A 24,920-nucleotide genomic window follows, 5' to 3' on the forward strand; every position below is an offset into this window, starting at 1 on the left:
CACCAAGCTATGAGCAAAATGACATGCTAAGATAGCTCTTCAAGACAAAGGGCAACTCCTTATCTTGAGCCCAGCGTTGTCCTCTGCCACATAGCCTCTCAAAGCTGGACAGGTCATGGTGTGATTTTCCACTGCTCACGCTCTAAGGTATTATTTCTCAATATCTTACAAAGGCAGCATCAACCTTCAATTATCTCAGCTGGGAATGCTTCTGCAAGCAGTCTAGCCCACAGTGAAGGTTCCCTGATCTGAACCCCTACTGTATTGATAGCTAGAACTACACAGTTTAGTGCTAAAGGGTTTTCAAATTGTTTTAGTCATCCTGACCTGCCCCTATAAGCCCAGCTCTGTTTCTTAAGATCAAATTCCTGTGCCAAATGCTTCTCTTGTTCAGCCCTGGTATCTAGGTATCAAAGCATTAGGCACAATGTGGGTGCTTAATGTACACTTTCTCACTGTCTGATCAATTGAAAGGGACTGCAAAATTATTTTTAAAATCATATCTGTCTACGGCCATGCTACTCTGAACAAGCCCGATCCCGCCTGATCTTAGAAGCTAAGCAGGGTCAGGCCTGGTTAGTACCTGGATGGGAGGCCACCTAGGAAGACCAGGTGCTATAGGCATAAAAAAATAAATAAATAAATAAATAAGGGATTGTAAGATGACAAGGTCCTTGCAATCTGTGAGGTCAATCAAGGGTTGCCTCGCCTAAAAATAAATAAATGAATAAAAATTAAAAAATAAATTAAAAAATAAAATAAAATCATGTCTGCATGGCTTTTTGCTGCATTAAGTTTTACTTGCCTGCTCTACTTTATGCTTTTGCTCAGTCCTTGTAAAGTCTTTCCTATTACCACCCCCAAGCCCCCAAACTAAGTCACTCTCCTAGGCTATCAAGGTGCTCTGTATATATCTTTATTAAAACAAGTATCCTATTGCTTTATGATTATATGCCCTTCAAAAGCTCTTGGTGAATCAGGTATGTAAAAAACCATGCTTCCAATTCTTCAAGTATCAATGGCTGATATTCAGCAGATGCTCAATAAATGCTGATGAAAAGGATGAGCACATTTATCATTTAAATGATATCCAATGTCTGTTCTGTTTCCGTAACTACCACAGGTCTCAGGCCAGTACACTGCAATTAAACATTTGAGACTGTCTCCTCTATTGGGCTATGGATTTCCAAGGGCAATAAACGGCTTCTTTTCACCACTTTCTAATATCAATCTTAGGGCACAAGACAAGGATTTAAATATTTGCATATAAATTGTGATGACTGTTATCTGCTTAGTTAAACATTAAATAACTTACTGTTCCCCAATCAATGGCCAATGGATTATTGAACAATTCAAAGAAACTGGTCTTGAATTAAACATTTACTCGCAGAAAATAGTTCAAAAGAACTCTTTTTAAAAAATTGTGGGGGACAATTAGTTGATGTCATGAACTTTTTCAAGTTGGTGACAGCTTCTTGCCGACTGGCCAAAGCCTTCTTTGATGCCTTGCATTGCAAGGTTGCAGATCTGACTCAAGGATTTCTGATCAGGTCTGCCTATGAAAATGTATCTTTTTTTGAGTTTAAAACTACAAAGTGGCGTATTTAAAAATATAAATACTCCCTCCCAGGAAATTATTATTTGCTTCTCCCCTAAAGAAGCACGTTAAAAATGTTCTTCCTGCCCCTTATGTTCATCAGGGGTCTCTGGCTAGGTCGCACTTTTTCACATGGCAGCCTCCATCTCAGGCCTCTTGGAAACTGGTTGCACTGCTCAAGCTGCAGAAGAGCGAGGTTCAAAGTGGGACACAGCTTCACCATCAATTAATCCTGACTGATCTTCTGCCAGGGATGACGTCCTATCCTCAGGGTTTGGCAGCGAGCCTGATGGAGATATGAAATGCCAGACTGGGTCAGACCAATGGCCCGTTCAGGCCACGGCACTGTCTGACAGAGGCGTTCAGAGACGTTTTGTAGAAAAGAGCTGCATGTGTCTCCTATGACATCAATCATCAAAAATGTAGCAGACTGTCTTGGTAGTCCATCCAACCTCTTCTCCCATGCTGATGGGGGTCCTCATTTTTTTTTCAGATGTCTATTCACCCAAACAAAGCTCAGGATTAAATTGTTTTTGCCCTATACCAGGGTTTCTCAACCTCTGAATTACTGGTATTTTGGACGAGATCATTCTGTGCATTGTAGGACATCTGGCAGTGTTCCATAGCTCCTATGTGCTAAATATTAGTAGCTATCTCCCCAAATGCAGTTGTGACAACCAAAAATACCTCCAGACATTGCCTTTAGGGAAGGGGGAGACAAAATTGCTCCCAGTTGAGATCCACTGCTCTAAGCTAATATGGTAGCCCCATTTCCTTAGCCAGTGATTGGTTTAGGGGTGAGCGTGTGATCTAGTTCTGACCAATGAGGCATGAGGGGAAGCCATCTTGAGGGCTTCTGAGGTACATTTTTTTCCCACTCCTAAGAAAACATGAAATAGAAGGTCCCTCTTCTTTTTCTGGTTGCTGAAATGTCTAGATATGACAACCAGAACTGCATCACACATCTCATAACCAACCTGAGGCTGCGGCCAATGAGAAAGATGACAAAGTCATTTTTTAAAAGCCACGGCTCCCCAGCTGATTTAACCGACACTAAGGCTACCATACCTCGAGCCTTTGCAGTTACATGAGATAATAAGTGTCCTTACTGATGAAACAAATTTGAATTGGGATTTTGTTACTTGTAGCCAAAAGCATCTCAATAGATACACCTTCTTATCTTCTCTATAACAAACGCATTTTTCCTCTCCACTCATAAGTAGATCAAACATCACCTCGAATGCATTCAGAAGCCACAGTGGATAGTTTAAAGAGCCCCAGGTTCTGAGTTAGACAGAACTAAGTTCAAGCAGCATGCACCTCTGTCATCTTTGTCATCTTTAGAAGTCACTTCATTTTTCTCATCTCTAACAACGGTAATTCTGCGTCAATTCTGCACTCCTTCGGGATTTTATGATGGTCAAATGAGATGGCATGAATGAAAATGCTTGGTGAACTCTAAGTTCCTCGTGAATATCATCTTATTTTCAGTCCCTACCGCCTCTAAAGAGTGACACATCTACACATTCACCACCCAACAATCAGACATTCCTCTAACGTGTATTAAGTCCGATAATGAACTAATAAGCACAGTGTCGATCAGGTTCCCACCCTTTGCACTGTTGACGTTTTGTATTGCTGGATGATTCTGTGTGGTGGGGCTGTCCTGTGCATTGTAGAGAATTTAGCAGCGTCCCGGGCCTCTATCCACTAGATGCCGGTAGCACCCCTTCCCCCAGTTTTGACAACCGAAAATGTCACCAGGAATTGCCAAATAGGAGCCATTTGTCCCTGAAGGACAAAATTGCCCCTCGTTGAAAACCACTGGTATAGATGATGGAGATATAGAGATAAAGACATTGGTTCTTTGACCTCAAGGAACTTAAATTCTTGTGTAAACATCCATTCATTTTTATACCTTAAAACTACCACAACCATTACCTGGTAGCAGATAGATCATAGGTGATTCAAATGCTGACTCCACTCTACTAGCTCGGGAATGTTACTGTCTCAATCTCATTTTCCTCATCCAGAAAATGGATTATAAAGCCTACCTCTCTGGATCATTTCTAGACTTAACAGAATGAATGCGAAACATCTAACAAAATGCCTCGCATAAAATTAGTACTTAATACAGTCACGTGCTGCATGATGACAGTTCAGTCAACAATAGGCCGCATACGAAAAGGTGGTATACCATATAACCTGGGTGTGTTATAGGCTACGCCATGTAGGTCTGTGTAAGTGCACTCTGTGATGGTCGCACAATGATGAAATCACCCAACAATGCATTTCTCAGGACGTACCCCCGTCATTAAGCAGCATACAACTGTATAAGTCGGCTTCGTTTAACATTGTGTTCTTAGTTTAAAAACTGTTGCCTGGTTTTAGGAACAGGACCTCGGTCCCAGGTAACCTTTTTCACTTTGTTCCATGATTCCGCAGACTGGAGTCTCACACCTGATAGAGGCGTGGTGGGTGCTCCACCAAAACCCCGTCAGATCTTCTTACCATTTCGGTAAAGCCAGCTTGACTACCAACAGCCAGCATCTGCATTTTTGTTGGAGCGCGACTCTGCAGATGGTGGCCTCCACCCTGCCCAGACACTCTGACCCAGCCGCATATCCTACCCTGGAACAGCCCTTAACTGATGACTGATGGGTATGGGAGCATAACCATGCCAGCTCCCTCATTCCTTGGCAGGAGTAACTCTCAGGCAAATGTTTTACATTGATTCCTCGAGCTTTCCTGCAGGATTAACTTTCGGTGGCCCACCACAGTATCTGGCTTAGTGACACAGCCCTTATTGCAGGACTTCCCCACCTGGTGCCACCTCTCCTTTCCCTGGCCAGTGCCTCAGCATGCCCCAAACAAACCAGGTACACTCTGTCTTTAGTCAGGGTCTCTTTCTAGAGGAAACACAACTTAGATACTTTCCTTTTAGTTTAGAGACTAAGATTATAAGAGCTAGAGCTACACCTGTCTGGTTAGAATCCCATTCCCAACATTTATTAGTTTTATAGCTTGGGCGAGTTATTTAACCTCTCTATGACTCCGTTTTCTTTATGTAAAGTGGAGGTAATAATACTTACTTCACAAAGTTATTATGAGGACTAAATGAGTTTATATTTGTTAAATACTTAAAATTGTGCTAAGCCCCATGTAAGAGATTATTCCTTTAAACTCCTTCATAATGAATCCCAGTCTCCTTGGCAGCCTGGGTCAAGTTTCCGGTGCTGAGGATTGCTGCCCACTTTCTCAAACCAGCAAGCACATCGGGAATTGCTTAAGAATCTAATTTCCAAACACAGTCAACAGCAAAAAGGAAACTTCTCCCACTTGCCCCAAGTACAATCCCAGCCTTCACTGGTGAAGACATATGTGAGGACATGTTGCTTGCAAATTGCCTAGATTCCTGAGTTTGAATTAACACTCAGGAAATGTGTCTGGGTAGTTCTGCATCTGTGGAATAATTCCTCTGTCCTGGGAAACAGACTGGAGATATCAATGTCCCCAAATGCTGACATACCTGACACTGAGCCCTGCAGAAATGGGCATTCCTCAGGCTGTGAAATGGGTAAGCAATAGTCCATCCTGCAGGACAACCACGCCCACCACACTTAGCCTCCCCTGGGCTGGTGCTCTAAGCAGCTCAACACGTCTCAATGCATAAAGGATTTCTTTCACCACTTTCTCTTTCCACTTCGACATTGTGGAGTTTCTATTTCCTAAAACATTTCTATATTGCTGTTGGAATCTCAATGCAAGTTCCAGGACCAAATTCTACAGACCTGCTTCCTGATGACACAGAGGAAGGAGCAGGGGGAGACCTCTCCGGCCACAGCCCCTGCCTGTCTCATATTCTTGTATCAGAAACTTTATTTCCCTGATCTGAGCTAATTGCCTCCCAGTTGTTGCTATTCCAAAAGAGAGTTAAAGGGGAAGAAAATCTATAATAGTATTTTAACTTTCTGGTACGTCACACTCCATACTGAAATAGCCCTTCCAAAGCTAAGAGTGCCTCTTGGCAAAAGTCCAATGAATTTTGGTGAATATTACCATCGAGAAAGACCAGGATTTTGTGTTATGGGTGGTAGGGTGGCAATGAAGGGGTGGGTTACCTACTTATTTATATAAATTTATTTCTAACTTACATTTATGAGTGTTTACTTTGTGCCAAGCATTTTACACTCGTCTCAAATGTCATCTTGTCAGTCTCAGCATGACCAACTTGTTTAAATGGGCAGCATCTTGCCCAGGACTCCCCATTCCCCTTCCCTCTGTGATTTTTCTCCATCACACATAGCATCTTCCAATGTATTATATAATTCATTCATTTATTTTGTCTACTTCCCCTGATTAAAATGAAAGATCAACGAGGGCAGGAATTTTGTGCTTTTTTTGTGAGCAATGCCCAGCTCATAGAAAGGATTCAATTAATATTTGCTGAATGAATGAATGAACGAACGAATGAATGAATCTCCTGGAATAACCCAATAGAAAAGCCACAGTCATCACCATACCCATACCATCATACCTGGTAGGCAGAATAATGGCCGCACCCTCGCAAAATGTCCATGTCCTAATAGCAGAAACCTATAAATATGTTACTTTACATGGCCAAAAAGACTTTGTAACTTATTAAGGATCTTGATATGGAAAGATTATCCTGAATTATCTAACTGGGCCCAGTGTAATCACAATTGTCCTTATAAACGGGGAGCGGGAGGGTTTGTGGGAGAGATTTGAAGATGTTATGCTGCTAGCTCTGAAGAAAGAAGGAGGAGCCATTAACCAAAGAATGAATGCAGGAAATGAAGGCAAAAAATCGCATTCTGCCCCAGAGTTTCCAGAACACAGGCCTGCTCTTCCACATCTTGATTTTAACCTAGTAAGACCTATTTTGGACCCTGGTCTTCCAGAACATATAATTTGTATAAGATAATAAATATGTGTCACTTTTAGCTACTACATTTTGGGCACTTTGTTATAGCAGCAAGAAGAAACTAATACACCCATTACCCAGATGAGCAACCAAGACTTGGGATTCCGTCCCAGGTCTCACAGGTGGTTAAATGGTGGAATGTAGATGTAAACATAATCAGCCTAATTCCAGAGCTCTTGCTCTTAACTTCTGCACAAAGTCAGAGCAGTCGGAGCTCAGTGTGTGGGTCAGATTTAAAAAAAAAAAAATAGACTAACACTCAGCTCCTGAAATTTTGGTGCTTTTATACCACGATCACTCACTCTGCAATCATTTCAGCACTTACCACTATGCACTTGGGGGCATGCTTTTTCCTCTGCATGGAATTCCTACCTCCCAGTTCAAATGATTGCAGTCAGCAGTGAAAATGCACAAATAGGTATAAGACACTTCTCCAAATGGATCTCAAAGTATAGGGGAGCAGACACAGTCATAAATGACTAGCAACAAAACACTGGGAAGGCAATTTCCATGGGTGCAGGGTTATAACCTTTCAGAGGTATATCAACTCACAACACTGTGCTGTTTTGTTCTTGATAGTAAACCTGGAATGATCATAAAACACCAGCAAGACTGAGGACATGGAATTCACAGCCTTTGTTCTCTGTCTTCCTCCCTGTTTACAGAAAGCCCACTTCCTTGCTGGATCTCAGCATAGCAAGGTAAGTTTGGATATGCAGAAGGTCAATGTTCCTTAAGCCCTTGGGACTCACTTTTTCTCTCCAGCTTTATTGAGGTATAACTGACAAATAAGATTATATATATATCTAAAGAATAAAATGTGATGATATATATACACACGCTGGCAAATGATTACTACGGTCAAATTAATTAATACATCTATTATGTCATATAGCTACCTTTTCTTTTTTTTTCTCTTGATGAGAATGCGTAAGACCTATTCTTTTAGCAAATTTCAAGTACACAGTACAGTTTTATTAACTATAATCACCTTGCTGTACATTAGATCCTCAGAACTTATTCACCTTAAAACAAAAAGTTTATATAATTTGACTAATATCTCTCCATTTCCCCCACTTCCCAGCCCCTAGCAACCACAATTCTACTCTCTGTTTTAAGTATTTATAGGTCAAGTCGATGGGTTCTAGTTCTTTTTTCTTCATTTATTTTTTGATTCCATATATAAATGATACCATACACAATATTTTTCTTTCTCTGTTGGGCTTATTTCACTTACCATAATGGCCTCCAGGTTCACCCACCAAAGTAATTTTTAAAGTGCTCTAGGCATACAATGCTAAAAGAGATTAATTCTGCTTTGGGTGTGTGTATGGCTGGGGGAATAGGAAGAAGAGATATCAGAGAATAGACTATTTGAATTGAACTTTGCAAGATTCCTAAGATTCGTCAAGGAGGAAGGGCGTTCTAGACAGAGGAACAGCGTGAGCCAGAGCAAGGTGGGAAGACACAAGAAAAAAACAGAGCATTCTAGGGTGAGTGCAGTACTAGGCACGTGGTTCAGAAGATGGGGAGAGAGACTGATCAGGTTCTGCCCGTCCTGTGGGGCTGATCTGCTTCTGTCAGCCATGGGGCCAGCTCAGATGTTCAAGCAGAAGGGTGACATATTTAGATAGGGATCTTATAAAGACTACACTTCCAGCAGTGTGGACATCATAATGATGTCTTTTCATTTCTCAGATCACTGTCAAATGCTAAAAAAAAAAAAATCCTCTTTTGAAGTACAAATTAGTAGTTGATAGATGGTCACGGGGATGGGGAGCACGGCATATGGAATGCTAGGTAGAGAGCCAGAGAGGAGAAAGAGCAATTAGGGGATCGTTGTATAAACTATATAAACGTCTAACTAATGTATTGTATACTTGAAACTAATAAAAGAAAATTTTAAAAAATAAATAAGTCATTTCATGATGCAAAAAGAACAAAAACTCCTTTTGTTTGTGTTGGGAAATCCCAAGCTATCTGGTTCTACTGAAGATTTCAGTAGGAAAACTGCAGAATCATAATGGACTTGAAAGATAAGTCTCTAAAAGGACTAGGACTGAGGCCAGAAGACAATGTCACACATGCCGAAAGCAATGTTGTCAGAAAATTGGAGAGGTTATGAAATCTCACTGTGGAGGAAAATAACAAAAAGATCATCCTAGTGATAGATGTATTGTCCTGATCATTTAAGCTAGTCCACATTTGGAATAGGAGAGAAGAGGAAGCTAATTTTCAAAGAGCCTATCATGTTTATTTTACACTCAAGACCTGTGAAGTGGATGCAGATATCACCACATTACAGTTAAGAAGACTAAGGATCTACTATGGAAAATAGTATGGAGGATCCTCAAAAAATTAAAAACAACTACCATACGATCCAACAACTCCATTTCCAGGTATATATCCAAAGGAAATGAAAACAAGATATAAAAGAGATATATACACTCCTATTTCATTGCAATATTATTCACAACAGCCACGACATAGAAACAGCCTATGTGTCCATCAAAAGATGAATGGATAAAGATGTGAGATAGATACCGATACACACACACACACACACACACACACACACACATATGAGATTTTATTCCCAATACATAGGAAAGGGGAAATCCTGCCCTTTGCAACAACATCGATGTACCTAGAGGGTATTATGCTAAGTGAGATAAGTCACACAGAGAAAGACAAATACCATATGATATCACTTGTATGTGGAATCTAAAAAAGCTGAACTCATAAAAACAGAGAGAAAAATAGTGGTTACCAGGGGCTGGGAGCAGAGAAAATGGGGAGATGCTGTTTAAGGGTATAAATTTATGGCAAATAAATAAATAAGTGATTACAGACAACAATATTGTATAGTAAATTTCAAAATGCTGAGAGACTAAATCTTAATTGTTCCCGCCACTGAAAATGATAGTTATGTGACATGATACAGGTGCTAGCTAATGTTATAGTGTAAATCATACTGCAATATATAAATGTATCGAGTCTACACATTATAGACATTAAATTTACAGTTATATGTCAATTATATTTCAACAAAAATTAATTAAAAAAAAAAGAAGACTGAGGAGGTTGAGGCACATGTACCAGATCAGAGCTGGGACTTGAACCTGGCTAACACAGCCTGTGCTCCTCACCATAGCTATAGCTATATATCACATTCAAAATATTTATCTCTCTATATATCTATATCTATATATATACATAATATATAATAAATATAGACATATATATAAATATATAGATATGTAATTATAATATAAAATATATAAATATAAATATAAAGATATAGATATAGATATAGATATAGATATAGATATAGATATAGATATAGATATAGATATAGATATAGATATAGATATAGATATAGATATATGGCACTCAGGAATGTCAAATAAGATACATGAGACAATTATGGAGAAGTTTTAAAACTTCACTAAATATCTTAAAATATATCCCAAATAAGTGAAAAGGCTACACTATATTCATGAATAAAAAGATTCCCTATCAAGGTTGATTTGCTCTAAATTAATCTATAAACTCATAGAACTTAATTCAATCAATGAGATTTTTGAGAGAATATGATAAGCCAAGTACAAAATTTGTATCTAAGGATAAAGGCCTATAAAAAGAAAATTGTAATAAGACAAACAAGGCAAAAAGACTTCCCTTCTCAGAAATCAAATCTTATTATAAAGCTACATCAATGCAAAAAAAAAAAAGTAGGAAAAAGGTATGAGGATAAACAAGCAGTTCAATGCAACAAAACAGAGAATTCAAAAAGAATTATATCATCGAGGAGTTACTGCAAATTTGTGAGAAATGATAGGATATTTAACAAACGGTGCTGAAGTAATTGGCTCTCCACATGAAAAGTAAATAAAATTAGATCTCTATTTCAAAACACATACAAAAGATATTTCAGATGGTATAAATATCCTAATGTGAAAGGCAAAACTTTAAATTGTAAAGGATCTATCTTTCTGTCATTGAGTTAGGAAATGAGTTCTTTTAAAAGATGCAAAAAGCAAAACCCACTAAGAAAAAATTTGACAAATTCTCATATGTTGAAATTTTATTTATTTCTTTACTATGAGACTCTATACTTAAATTTGAAAGACAAACTGAAGCCTGTGATAAAGAATTCTGCAATACTTTCCGTACATTCAAAAATTAGTATCCATGATATAGAAAAAATACACACAAATCAATAAGAAAAAATAGTCATCCCAACAGAAAAAAGAACCCAAATGGCCAGAAAATATGCTCAATTTCCCAAGTAATAAGATAAATACGAACTGAAAATAAGAAGATTTCATTTCACACCTATCGGATATATAAGCAAAAATGGACAAGACTAATAATACTGAGATTTGAAAAGAATATGAGAAAGATGTGTCTTTCATTCTTTTCTGTGAGAGCATAAACTGGCTCGGCCATTTTGCAGAACAAATTGGCAACCTCTAGTGATGCTGAGTGATATCTAGCCCTTACCCTATTCACAGGTATATGTTCTTGAGAAAATCTCACATATGTGCATGGATGCTCATTGGTTCATTGTAGTAACAAAAAGGTGACCATCATTCAGTTTACAGATGGGTAAAACATTTATACATTTGTACAATAGATACTATTAAACAGTTAAATCAACAAGAGCTAAACACAGATGGATCTCAATAACATACTATTGAATTAAAAAAAAAAGTTGCAGAAGAATACATACAATGTAATGTTGTTTATAAAAAGCTTACTCCTTAGGTTTGTGTGCACATATAGAAAAACATGTCTGTTAGCTTCAGGTTAGGGGTGTCCTCTGATGAGGAAGAGAGGGCAATGGAATGAGGGTGGCAGGATTCAACAATGTCTTTATTTATAAATGTGCCAAAAATGTGCCAAAAATAAATGTGCCAAAAATGTTCACATGTTAAAACTGAATAGTTGGTACATGGGTGTTTGTTATTTTATTCTCTGTACTTCTCTGTATGTCTGAAATAGCCTCGCATTTATAAATCTTTCCTTTTTAAAGAGAAAAAGAAGTTTTAAAGCCCAATGATATGACTACTTCTCTGAGACTTCTATCTCAACCAATGCTAAGGATGCTCTGAGCAGACAAAGCATCTGAGAAGATCTTTGGCATCTGATGAAGTTAATCCACCTGGCACCAACCTGCAAACCTCCTATTAAAAGAGCACTGACAAACTCAATCACTTAAATAGACAGTACCAGAACAGGTGCTTTTAAATTCAACTAAGCCCTTCCTTAGACAAATAAAATAAAATCTTCAGCAGAAACCAAGAGCTAAACTTTAGAATCACTAACACCAACATCATTAACCCTTGTCCAATCTGAATTAATGAAAGCAACTGTGCATGCCTAAAGCATATTTATCTGACATCATATTTAAAATTTTAAATATATTGGGATATAAAATAGCGGTGTCTATATATTTCTTAGTTCCTAAACAGAGGAAATTATACTCAACATGTAATTTCTTTCTCAGAGTTCTTTCAGGCACCAGAAGCACATTCCAAGCAAGACACAGATCCAGATTGGATATTGCACCAAGTGAATTCACACATATTCCCCTTCCCCTGAATGCTCACAGCCTAGGACAGCTGTCGGTAGCCATTCCCAAGAAAAGCATTTCTGAATGCAACAAAAAAAAAAGACAACAAATGTTTAATAAGCATCTTCTAAATGCAAAGTGCCATACTAGGTAATAAAGAGAAAAAGAACATATATGCCATAAATTCTACTATGAAGTTTATAATATAATAGAGCTAACCATACACCTATCCAACCAGCCAAACATCCATCTCTCCACTCATTTACACATTTACCCATTCAACTCTCCAATCTCTATCCACTCAACCCTACATCTTTCCTACACATCCATCCCTTCAACTCTCTAATCACCTTCCTTCCTTCCTTTCTTTCTTCCTTCCTTCATTCCATTTATCCATCCATCCACCACCCACCATTCTATCCATTTATCCATTCACCATTCATTCTACCAATTCATCAATCGTCCATCCATTCCCCGTTCATTCTATACATCCATCAATAGTTTATTTAGGGTCTATGTAACAGGCCTTGTTCTGTGTACTAGATAAATGACGGTAACGATGACACAGCAAGATGTCACAGGTTTTGCCTCCCACACATGCTAATATCCCCACTAATATCACCAGACCCCAAGTATAATATAAGTAAATACAATAGGCTTGCTAAGTAAACTGAGCTTTAAAGCAAGTGTTCCAGCCACCCACAACCACATTGGTGGCACAAAGGTCCTTCAGATACAAAAGTTCTGGGTTCTCCACTAGGTGATGAGCAGATCTCTTCCTTGATGGATATATAGACATTAAATAAACAATCAGGTTACCAGAGGGTAACGGGTGGGGGGCGGGGGAAGTAGACTGTATAAAGGGGGTCAAATATGTGGTGACAGAAAGAAATTTAACTATGGGAGGTGAACACACAGTGTAAATATATACATGCCTTATTGTTAAAGTGTACAGATGAAACTTATTGGATTTCGTTAACCAATGTCACCATAAAAAATAAATTTAAAAAAATAATAATGTAAAACAATAAAATTTAAATAAATGACTGAGCTATTAATAATAAAACAATCATACAAATAAATACTTATTTATAAGTTGTGCTAAATTCTATGAAGGAAAATATCTCAGTTCTATAAAGATGATAACATTGCGGGGGGCAGAGCACTAATTATAGTTAGGGGGCCAGAGCACTAATTATAATTAGTCATAGGAAAGCCTCTATGACTTGGAAAAACAATACAAACTCACAAGAAGTGAACCATCACCTCCCAAAGGGGTTTAATGTAGGACCAGGGGTTTATTGGGTTTGCCAAATAAATGAGTAGGTACTACACGTCTCAGAGGACAAGGAGCCCACTGTAGGCTGCAATGGCTTCTTGGAGAAAGAGGTGCCTGGACCCTAAAGAATAAATGGAATTTAAATAATTGGAGGGTGGGAATGGGTAGGAATGTTCCTATTTTTAGGGTGGTCCTCAATAAACAAAAGTGCAAAAGTCATTCATTCATTCCAAGGAATCTGACTTTTTTGTGCTAAGGACCACTTTAGCAGGCTGGTGAAGCCTTCAGATTCCATCTCAGAACAAAGGCATTAAATGACATGTTAAATGTGACATGTTAAATGACTTTAAATATATTGAATTATAAAGGAATCTAATTATACCAAAATACAGTCATAAGAATAATTTTTTAAAAATAAATCCATGATATATATTTAAGTCAGTATTATGTTAAATAAAAAGATCTATGCTATGTGTACTAACAATAAGCAAAGTGGTTTGATGAAAGTAAACAATCATTCTAAGCTATCTGTAACAATGGTAATTTGATATGAAAATATAAGTGATTTCTCTTGGTGAAAAAAATTAGAGAACTTCTAATATTTATATGGTTTGTTGCTACCTTGCGAAATTAAAGGAATAAAAATTTCAGTTAGATGTGAACAAAAATAGATAACTTTTCCCACATCCAAGTTTACAGACCACTGAATTCTTTCCACACACCACTTGGGGGCTCACGGACCCCAGGTTAAGAACTCCTGCTTCCTGTGTTTAGGTATTTAGGCACTGATCCATTCATTTATTCACTCGTTCATTCCCATATTCCTGAGTCCTTATGACATGTTTGACATTGTAGTAAGTGCTGGGAACACCCTGGGACAAAAAGACAGATGTCATCTCTGCCCTGGCAAGCTTACGTCCTAGTGGGCAGAAACACAGAAGCCGGCAAATAAAGACAGCTATAGATTGTGATAATTGCTGGGATGGGCATCCAGAGGGTGACACAATAGAGGTAAACTGGTAGGGAGACAGGAAGTACACTTGGCGTGAGAACCCACGAGGCACGAGCCACGCAAGAGCCTGGGCCATCACAAAGCAGGGACAGGGAAATCGGAGCACAAAGGCTCTGTGACAGGGGAGGAGCTCAGCTGTCTGAGGAACAGGGAGAAGGCTGGAAAGAAGACAGCAGTAGGAGAGGTCAAGATGAAAGCAAAGACGGGGCAGCCGCGGCGTGATGCTGGACCTCACAGGCCGTGGGAGTGGGTCTGGGTTGTACTTTCAGTGCGACGGATAGCTACTCAGCTACCTTAGGCAGGGGAATAACAGGATATGATTATATTGTTTTAAAAGATTTCTCTGGATGATGACTAGAGAATGGGCTGTAGAGGAAAAGATAATTGGCAAAAAAAAAAAAAAAAAAAAAAAACACGCTTAGAGGCTACTGCATTCCAGAGGCAAGAGTGGCTTGGGCCAGGGCTGGCGTTAGGGTGAGGCAAACCAAGCATCTAAGGGACAAAATTTAAAGAAGTTCTCACTCTCGGGGCCATGCACATACAGGGTTCAGCCCCCGCCCACACTCGTGTTGGAGATGGAAGGATATGCACAGTTTGAATATGTGTTTTGGAGGTAACGAGCAAGATAGGGAAAATTTTTTTCCGAGAATGTCTAAAGTTCAGAAGTGAGTAATAATTTTAGAAAGGAGTTTATGCAACATGTTACAGAGGAGCTTTGATAAAGGAGAAAGGACTTCTGACTTTCTCCTGTAGCTAATGAAGAATCACAGAATTAAATGAACAAAATTACATACACTGTTCTGACAAAACACTGTGGAGCTACAGCAGCCATTCTGGACAATGAAGTAACTTCAGTGATACAAGCCATATACTTAAGGACCGAAGAGAAATACAGAAGGAACCTACATTTATGATGACACCATGCCAGCTCTGAACCACCCGCCTCCAGACTGCTCTAACCTAGGAGGAAATAAAGTTCTGTTTTCTTTTGGCAACTGATTCCAGGCCTGTCTACCAGTAAACACAATTCTGAACCAATTGCGAATTGCAGGAACCTGCCCACAATGCTTATAAAAATCCAAATAAATAGATTCCTCTACATACTCATTTCCACTCATTCACTCTGATTTAAATACTGTCAACTGTGTGTCTCACTTTGGTTGACTGAGTGCCATCAGAGAGACTTTTCTCCCTTGTTGCTTCCAGAAGAGGCTCTCAAACCCACAGTGAAATAACTGAGGCAGAGAGAAGTGGTGTGACATTATATACGTCATTGTAAACTCTTAAGTGCCTCTTTTCTGACTCTGAGAGAAGGTTAGTAGTGGCAAAGGAACCAAAAAGGCACGGTGATGAATAGAACATGTTGGAAAGTAGCTGGGAAAAGAAACAATTAATGAATGTCAGCTCTGACAAATGTCAGCTGTCAATCAAACGTGGAGAAAGGAAGGTATTCCCTCCAAAAGTGGTGAAGGGGACACCTTCACAAACAGAACCCAAAGTCAATTCCAGCTTGGCAGCAAAATGGACTGTATTCAGCCAGGCCAGTGTCTGTCGTTTTGTAAGGCCATTCCATCATCTTCTCTGCTGAAATCAAGGACGTGCTGGAAGGAACTTTTGAAATCATTTGCTCAATGCCCCCACTATAGAAGTGAGGAAAGTAAGGCAAAGTCACGTCGAAATTTTGTGGCTAGGATGGGACAGGAATCCACGTCCTACACCTACTGACTTCTCTATTGATATACACACATCTGAAGCTTTCACCTAAAGCAGAGGTGAGTGAATTTTCCTTTAAAAGGCAAGATAGTAAATACTTCAGATTTGCAAGCCACAGGGTCTCTGTTGCAACTACCCAACCCCTATACTGCTGTAGCACAAAGCAGCCCTAAAAAACACTTAACGAATGGGTGTGGCTATGTTTCAAAAAAAATTTATTTACAGAAATAGGTGGCCAGCTGGATTTCACTCATGGACCACAAGTTGCCATCTGCTGACCTAAATCATTGGATCAGTGTGGTTGCTGGACCAGCAGCATTAGCAGCATCTAGAACTTGCTATAATTGCAAATTCTCAGTTACCTTCATCCCCAAACCTAATGAATCGGAAATTCCAGGGATGGCATCTGGAAATCTATTTTCAGAAGCCCTCCAGATGAGTCTGACACCAAGATTTGAAAAATCACTGGGCTATAATCATAGCAGTCATTTCTTATACATAGTCTGGTGTTTGGCTCCTAGTGGGTACCTATGAGAGCAACTACTAGCTTCTCACCCCCAAAAATCTATTCTCTTCTTCTTCTTTATTATTAAAATCCCAAGTCTCAGCTGGACTTATGGCTACTCAGAATAAAGCCTACATTTCTACATTTTTTCAGGCTCCCTTGCAGCTAGGTTTTGCCTTATAACTAAATTCTGGCCAGTGAGACATAAAGTAAGTATTACGTGCCAGCTTCTGGAGAACTTCATTAAAAGATAACTTATATACACCTGTTGCTTCTTTCTCTTTTTTCTGTCCACCTTCCTGAAATGTAGACAAATGGCTAGAGCTCCAGTCATATTGTCCCAGGAGATAAACTTGAGAATAGAAGCCATCTAGGAAGGAACTATAAGACAGAAGAAATGTGTGTCCTTGTCATTGTGTAGCCATCTTACAGGCATTGAGTGGTCCACTGCCAGGCTTCTTTTATGTGAGAGCGGAATAAAACTGTCTCACTAAACCATTGTTAATTTCAGTTTTCTGTCACAAACCACCAAACCTAATCCAACTGGTTTAGTGTCCAGTGACTATTTGTTGAATGACTAAATCAACTGAAAGCAAATTAGAAGATCTAGATCACAAAAGTTACAGGGGGATTTGATTAGCCAAAACAATTTTTCGAAACACGGTGTCCATAGGGACCAAAATAATAAAAAGAACCACAGTAGGTGGTAAAAACATTGGAAACTTCTGGACATATGGTAGCCTTCATTTCTTTCATTGCCTACAGCCAGGCTGATAATGGAGCAAAAGCCCTCTTCTCAGACTCCCCTGAGGAGGCAGCCATTGTAAACACGACCCCACAGTCACCTCCTTCTGGAAGTCTTTCCTAATTAGAGCATTCCGAGCATTCTGGGGTTTTGTGTCTCACAGCAAGACATAAAGAATGTTCTATCTGGCTTCATTCGATTCACATAGACATATCATTTTGCAATGATTTTCAAGTTTCTTCTCAAGCACAGTGCTTTTCATATTCATGGTCGGGTTTTCAACCAATATCTGTGGAACTGAACTGATTTCATTGGGAAGTGTTTTGTTTCTCCTAGAACAGAAATTCCTTGAGAAGCTGGGACTGCCTTTTCTGTTTGTCCAACACCCCACACACATTAGCCACAGCAATGTGCACGAGCTCTGTCCCTGGGCACTACCCCTCCTCGGCCCATCTTGATGCACCAGAGCAGCATCGACCCCGGCTACTCCTCATCTTCGCTTTCTGGGGACTGAGGCCCGGCATGATTCCCAAACCCTGCAACAGAGATCCTCAAACATTTTCAGTGAGGATCTTATTGATCAACCAGAAAAAGGTGGACAGTTTTGCTCCGTGACATCCCATCAGCTACCTCAAACTGATGCTTCTGTCTATTGGGCATGCCTTTATATTAGTGTTTCTCAAGCCTTTATTAACACCCTCTTGATTAACATTTTTAAACAGCTTTATTAAGATATGAGTGATACATAATAAAACACACATATTGAATGTATATGACTTGATGACTTTGGACACATGCATACACCCATAAAATCATCGCCACGATATCGAGGTAATAGACACAGCCATCACGTCCATAAGTTTCCTTGTCTCCCTTTGTGGTCTTTTGTGTGTATTTTTTTGTTTTGTTTTGTTTATAGTAAGAACACTTAAAATGAGATCTACTCTCTTAAATGTTTACGAGCTCGATGCAGAATTGTTGACTACAGGCACCACGCTGCACAGCAGAGCTCTAGAAGTATTCCATCTTGCATAATTGAAACTTTATGCCAACTGAACAACTCCCCGGTTTGACTATTTTAGGTACCTTATATAAGTGGAATCATGCAATATTTGTTTATCTGTGACTGGCTTATTTCACTTAGCATAATGTCCTCTAGTTTCATCCCTCATGTCACAATTGACAGGACTGCCTTCTTTTTCAAGGCTGAATAATGTTCCATTGTATCACCTTTTCTTTATCCATTCATCTTGATACACATTTATAAACTCACATATTTGAAAGTTCAAGATGAATTAATATTGTGAATTAAAACGTATCAGGTGACATTACTGTTCAGTAGCAGCTGTGTCACTATCCCAGGATTATTACACACATGTGACTCAACTGAAAAATTTTTGTTTCGCATACTATTCTCTGACTCTTGCTTGCTCAGTCTGTTTTGACTTCTCCATATGCTTTAGCAAAACACCAACTACTGGTTGATCCCATGGACCAAACTAGGGGGAAATCTCAAATGTCTCAGAGCAGGATGATAACCAGCCAGTTGCTGATGGCTGGCATCTATTGGGTCAGTGCGTCCATTCAAACTGACCAGCGCCTATGCCTGAGCAATTGTTCAACTTTTTTGAGTATCGCCTACCTACAGGGACCAGAGATAACATAAATTGGAGAATCCATAATAGTGTAAATGAAGAATTGAGTCCATGCAAAAAATTACATGGAAATTTAGCAAAGTCTGGTGATAACATATAAAAAGGCTCTCTCCACAGCGTCTCACACAAAGTAGGAATTTAATAAACCTCTGGTGCAACTGTGAATTCATACACGCCAATAAGTGCTATGCTTGACTTTAAGGTAACCCACCTACCTGGCACTCGTTGGGAGAATTATTAACCATCATTAAACAAATATGTGCCTGCTGCTGCCTACCCAGGAGCCCACCGAGTGGAGAGGTACTGACATGACAAACAACTTGTTAGCAAAATAATGTATCTGCAATTCACAGCATCTACCCTTACAATTTTTTATTCGGGGCTCTTTGTTAAAACCACGGCTTTCTTCCTCCATCTGACAATTTAATCCATGTGCCACAGAGATCTCCCTACTTCAGGTTAATCGCTGCCCATGTCTTCGAGGTGCTCCCAGGATCCACCCACCCCAGAGTGCATTTAATGTATATTTAGATCACACTGTCATTTGCTCCCTGTGTGATTGTGGGCCAGTTACTTAACCTCAGTTTCCCCATCTGTAAAATGGGCCTAATAATAGCTCCTACCTCATAGGGTTTTTAAAGGACTCAATGAGATCATAGATATGAAGCACCCAGCATGGGGTCTAGCATGCAGCAAGTCTTCAATAGTGTTAATAATTATGGAGGGTCCCGTTGGCCACTAAGCATAATGCTAAGTTGGTAGAGGGCTGGATACATCACTTACTCCAACCTCATCCCAAATCGAGACTATACTTACAGCATGCTGACAGTTACCTGGCCATAACTTAAAGGTTGTTCCTTGAAGGAAAGCTTTTAGAAATGGCTTTAGACATCAAGATTTCGACAACCAAGAAATCATTTCTCTTGTCCTCCCGACACCTTCTATAGACACTCACACCCCCGCCCTGTCCTAGAAGCTGCACGGAAACATCCTTCAGGCTTTAGAAAGCAGACGATGCTCTGCCCTGACACAGGATTTCATATCTCCCAGCACTGAAGCGGGAGCCTGACAGCCTTCGAAGTTTGGGATGTGTCTCCCTCTCTGTGCCTTTCGGGGGTCTTTACTTCTGCCACACTGCACTTCTGGGGAGGACTGGCTGAGCACTAGCTTATGAAGTGGCCTCCAGGTCCTTCCCAGACTCTGATCCTGTCTCATCGCGTCCTTCTTCCAGAGAGATCACCAAATTATTTATCTCTCTGTCATAAAAAGGAGAGAGGGAAGGAGCAGTGGAGAGTTTCAAGGTTAGTCAATGTTTTGCAGAGTCAAAATGGTATGTTGAAAATGGATGTGTGCCAAAAAAGGAGTGCTAGGCAAATATAAGACAGCATCACGGCCGGCCGAGACAAAGCTATGGGCCACCTCATTCCCTTCACTGCATAAGGCTTCACGCACGATCACTTACTCTGTTTATAAAAATGATGAGCCACAGAGAAACCAGTGTTCTCACCCAGGGTCTATTACTCTGAGACCCTTGGATAAGTTACTAAACCATGTCAAGCCCCGCTTCCCAATGTCTGTTAAATGTAGTAACAGAAGGACACCTCACATAGGATTGAAAGGATTTAATGAGAGAATGTATGCATGGAGTCTAGGCCTGCCACATAGTAGACGTTTAGTAGATGTTGGCTTTAATACTGATTTATAAGACCAGCCCATCATAGCAGCACTATTTACAACAGGCAAAAGGGGAAACAGCCCAATTGTCTACCGACAGATGAATGAATAAAGAAAATATGGTGTATCCATACAATGGAATATCTCTTAGCCTTAAAAAGGAAGGAAATTCTAACCCACGCTACAACATGGATGAGCCTTGAGGACACTGTGCTAAATGAAACAAGACTATCACTGTGTGATTCCACTTATATGAGGCACCCATAGTAGTCAAAATCATAGAGACAGAAAGTAGATGGTGGCTGCCAGGGGCTGGAGGAGAGGGAATTAGTGTTTAAGGGGTATGGAATTTCAGTTTTGCAAGATGAAAAGGTACTGAAGACAGATGATAGTGATGGCTGCACAATAAGAAGAATGTACTTAATGCCTTAACTGTACACTTAAAAATATTTAAATGGTTTATAAAAGGAATAAGAGGCCAAGGAATGTGAAACAACCCCCCAGACTTTGGCAGGGAATCAGGGTGCGGAGACAGCATTCCAGTGCTCTTCCTCCTCGCCTCCCATTTTTAATTTCCAAGGTCATGAGAAAGTGGCCCTCACCGAAAATAACCACTCAGCAAACCCAAAATGATGCAGGCACCTAAGGTCAGGATTGGCAGATGCAGACCACAATCAAGGTTAGAGATGGGGTATATTCTAAAACTGATGACCACCACTCACTGGGACAGCTCAGAAGTGAATTAGTTACAACCCAAAACTCTAAGCTAGAAATCTTCAGGCTGCTCCATGAAGGGTGAAGAGAGAAGTTTCCATACTTGGACCAGGAAGAAGAGGGCGGACACTGAAACCAGCTTTGCTCAGCAACCAATGAACTATCCCTGTGTTAACAAGAGGGATCTCCATGGGTAACAATGATGATATGGAGCAAATACTGGATACCAGAGACTTTAAATACATTACTCCTAATTGTTATAACCGCCCTGAAAGTTAAGTACAGTCATCCTCCACCTCTCCGGGCCTAAGTTTCATCTGAAAACTGTGTGGACCTCATAGGGCAGCTATGAGGCCTAGGTGAGATTATCCACAAGCACGAAGGAAGCGCTAAAGAACGAGCAGTCACAGCAGTAAGCACAGACAGCTCACTCTGCCCTCTTCTAAGCCGCCTGCTGAAAGTGAGGAACTCTCCACTCAAGGCCACTTGCTATGTCTAGAAAGGAAGGTGAGGACTGCTAAGGAACTCTCAGCTCACCCCTTCTACGAAGCTTTCCCTGACCACCCCCCAAAACTGGGCCAAAGGGCCTTCCTATGACTACCCTAGCCCCTGTGCTCCCCTCTATCCCAGCACTTGACATACTATGTAGTTAATGTAATTATCGTTGACTTGTGTGTCTTTCACAAAAACACCTAGAAAGTGGGGACCAGTTTGTACCCAGCCCTCAGAACTGGCATACTCCCTAGGATTATAATATGTTGGATGAACAGCAGGATGGATGGATGAACAGACAGACAGGTAGATGGATGGGTGGGTGGGTGAGTGGATGGGTGGAGGATGGATGGATGGATGGATGGATTTTGTTAGATGGGCCAGGACAGACTTGAACAGAGATGGATAGGTGGATGGGTAGGTTTTTATGGGCAGATGGTGATGGTAGATGGATGAGTGCATGGGTGGCTGGATGAATAAGCCAAAAAGGGAGGCCTATCATTAACTGGATCCCCTGGCTAGGAACTCACTCACATTCTGTCTAGCATACACACTCTTCTCTAATCCTTTCTCTTTCTTCATCCCTGTGCTTTAAAAGACACTGCATTTGGGCATTTTTCCGTCCAAAAAAAAAAAAGCAGGAAAGAAATTTCTACTTAAATCTACATAAAACACGGAGGAAAAATTCACACTCCATCTCTGAATAAAGAAAGGCTAGGAGGCTAGGCTGTTCCAGCGGTGGAGCCATGAGTCTGTTTTGACAAGTTATCTCCTCTTAAACACACTGGTTTCTTTCATGCTAAACAATCAGATGTGTTATTTAGGCAAAGGAAAAAAAATATATTGCACATTTTCTCTTCAGCCTGTTAGCATCCATGCCAATGATATAAGCATCTGAACATGGGCCTGATGTAAAATAAACCAGGAAAGCAAATGTTTATTGCAACACTCGGAACATCGCCATCCATTTGCTGCAATCCCAGAGGGATATACGAGGAGGACCGCAGGAAATGGGAGGAGGAGGAGGAGTTCACAGAAAAACAGCAGCTGTCCAAGAGAAATGGGGTGGGTGGGATTGGAGGAGAGGGGCATAGGAGAGGCTGAAATTATCCACAGGCTAAGCCATTGGTTCTCAACTGGAGGCTAGTTTGGCCCCAAAGGGACATCTGGCAAAGTCTGGAGACATTTTGGTTGTTGTAAGTTGGGGAGGGTGATATTAGCATAGAGAGGGTAGAGGAAAGAGTAATTGAGATGGTAGGTGTATAATGCACACAGTAGGTGCTTCCATGAATGTTACCCTAGCATGCCTCCTTGTCCTCCACTTTTCTAAAGCTTATTTATTCTCTAATTCATTCACTCCTTTAACCAATACGTATTGAGTGTCTACTATGAGCCTAGACACTGGGTATTCAACAGTAAGTAAGAAAGGCAGGGTCCCTGCCCTCATGAAGCTCATATCCCAGCAGGAGAGGCAGGCAATCGATAATGTTTAAGCCACACTTCTGACTAGTGCCATGAAGGTAAAATACAGGTGCTAGACACTGAACACCTGCGGGGTGGTCGGAGAAGGCCTCTCTGTGGAACGGAGAGTGAAGCAGAGATTTGAAGGGCAGCAGGAGCCAGCAGTGAGAAGAGAGGGTTTTTGTTTGTTTTGTTTTGGGTTCCAGGCAGAAGGACCAGACTATGCAAAGACTCTAAGAACACACAGGGTGTGTTCAGAACGGATGGAGAGCCAGAGTGTTGCAGCACAGCTGGCAAAGGAGAGAGGGATGCAAAAGGTAGGGCCTGAGAGGTGATGCGAAGGCAGCCAAGATGTCATGGGAAACCTTTGAAGGAGAGAAGTCACCTGGCTGCAATGGGAAGCGTGGATTGCAGAGGGATGAAGGTAGGAACAGGGAGACCAGTAAGAAGGCTACTCCAGAAGTCCAGGTGAAAGATGCTGGTGGTGGTATGGAGATGCGCAAGAATTTGAGGTATTTGTTTGAAGAAGAGTAATTATAAATTGTACTAGTCTGCTGATGGGGGAAGAGAGAAAGGGGACGTCTCATTGTCCATTGGGTAGTCAGGCTGTGTGGTCAAGGTTAAAAGACAGACAACTGCCACCAAGGGACAAGATCAGGGCATGATTCAAGGTCCCTGGAACCAGACAACATGCACACCAGGCTCTAGTGGTCCAGCGTTGTTTTTACAGCAAGAGGAGAGAGAGAAAGAACACATGAGACCGGGTCCCTTGCAAAGTATCGGAGCCCCATGGCCCGGGATCCAGTCCACAGCCATGTCTGCAGTGTGGCGGCACATACCTCATTCCGCAGTGCAGTGCAAGGATCCTCATCCCTCCTTGCCAGGAACAGATATAGCAGCGGGGGGTGGGCAGGTGCCATGCAGCACACGCTTAAGCGGAACAAAGAAGTACACATCAAGCCCAGCACAGGGAAAGATATGCCCAACCGAGGAGAGCTGTCCAGCACAGGCTGTGGGGGCCCTTCATGTCTTTGCAAGGAAGTGTTCCAGGGCCCAGGCCACTCCCATGCGGCCGTGCAGGGTTGCAGCAAGCTTCAGAGGGCTGCCTTTCCCAACACGGCAAAGCAAAGGACAGCTCCCAGGTCTTTGGCTTAAGCAGCTGTGGGGATGGTGGGTGCAATGACTGAGGTGACAAAGACTTAGGAAAAGACAGTTGGGAGCAGAAAGGAAAAGGAGAGACAATCGAGAAACGGTGCCTATGGGTTCCCTCCAGTCTGTCTCCCCCTAACCCCTTCCCTTTCTCTAAGTTCAGTGACAATGTTCTCAACTCCAGCAGCTCTAGAATTCATTCACACATGGGACTCTGACAGCAACATCTTCTCCTTCTCTACCCAGAAAGTCTGACTCATCACCGTCATCTGGGGGGAAGTCTCCAAGCCCCACCCTGAGCATGGGCCCCAGAGACACCGGCAATGCTTTCGAGGTACCCCAGTTGCTTCTATGCCACCAGGAAGCACTCAGAGCCCCCTGCATCCATTTACCAAGCATTC

The 24,920-nt window shown here is 40.9% G+C and overlaps 1 protein-coding gene and 1 pseudogene across 1 annotated transcript in view; one reads left to right on the forward strand and one right to left on the reverse strand.

The window, feature by feature from the left end:
* Positions 1 to 24,920, reverse strand: part of GRIN2A (glutamate ionotropic receptor NMDA type subunit 2A) — a 345,539-nt gene that overhangs the window by 227,279 nt on the left and 93,340 nt on the right. The gene's annotated exons all lie outside the window — the stretch shown is intronic.
* LOC120620625 (uncharacterized) lies at positions 506 to 624 on the forward strand (annotated as a pseudogene).

Source organism: Pteropus medius, unplaced genomic scaffold (genome assembly GCF_902729225.1).
Source record: "Pteropus medius unplaced genomic scaffold, Ma_sr-lr_union100, whole genome shotgun sequence".
Taxonomy (NCBI): Eukaryota; Metazoa; Chordata; class Mammalia; order Chiroptera; family Pteropodidae; genus Pteropus; species Pteropus medius.